Source organism: Myotis davidii, unplaced genomic scaffold (genome assembly GCF_000327345.1).
Source record: "Myotis davidii unplaced genomic scaffold, ASM32734v1 scaffold212, whole genome shotgun sequence".
Lineage (NCBI taxonomy): Eukaryota > Metazoa > Chordata > Mammalia > Chiroptera > Vespertilionidae > Myotis > Myotis davidii.
The window spans coordinates 8,455-8,790 of NW_006283435.1; positions in this window are offsets into that span (position 1 = coordinate 8,455).

The following is a 336-nucleotide window of genomic DNA, read 5'->3' on the forward strand; positions in this document are numbered from 1 at the left end:
GTGGGGAGAGATATGGAAGATCACTTTCTCACTTTCTCTTCCTTGTCTTTTGTTTTTTTTTCTTGTCAGATTTGGCTCTGAGATTTTTTTTTAAATTGTCTAAAGTTTTACATAGGTCTCCTTTTTCTCTGATCGCCCCCCCCCCCCCAGCCATTCCCACCTCAGGCAAGCCCCCACCCCACAGTGTCTGTGTCCTCTCTTCCTTTCCTTATGAGGCCCTCAGTTTTAGAAGGCCACCCTCATGGGCTCCTTTAATGTCACTCTTTCTGAAAGAACAATGCTGTTGGGGGTTAAGGCTTCAACAGATGAATGTGGGGGAGGGGACCACATTTTCTC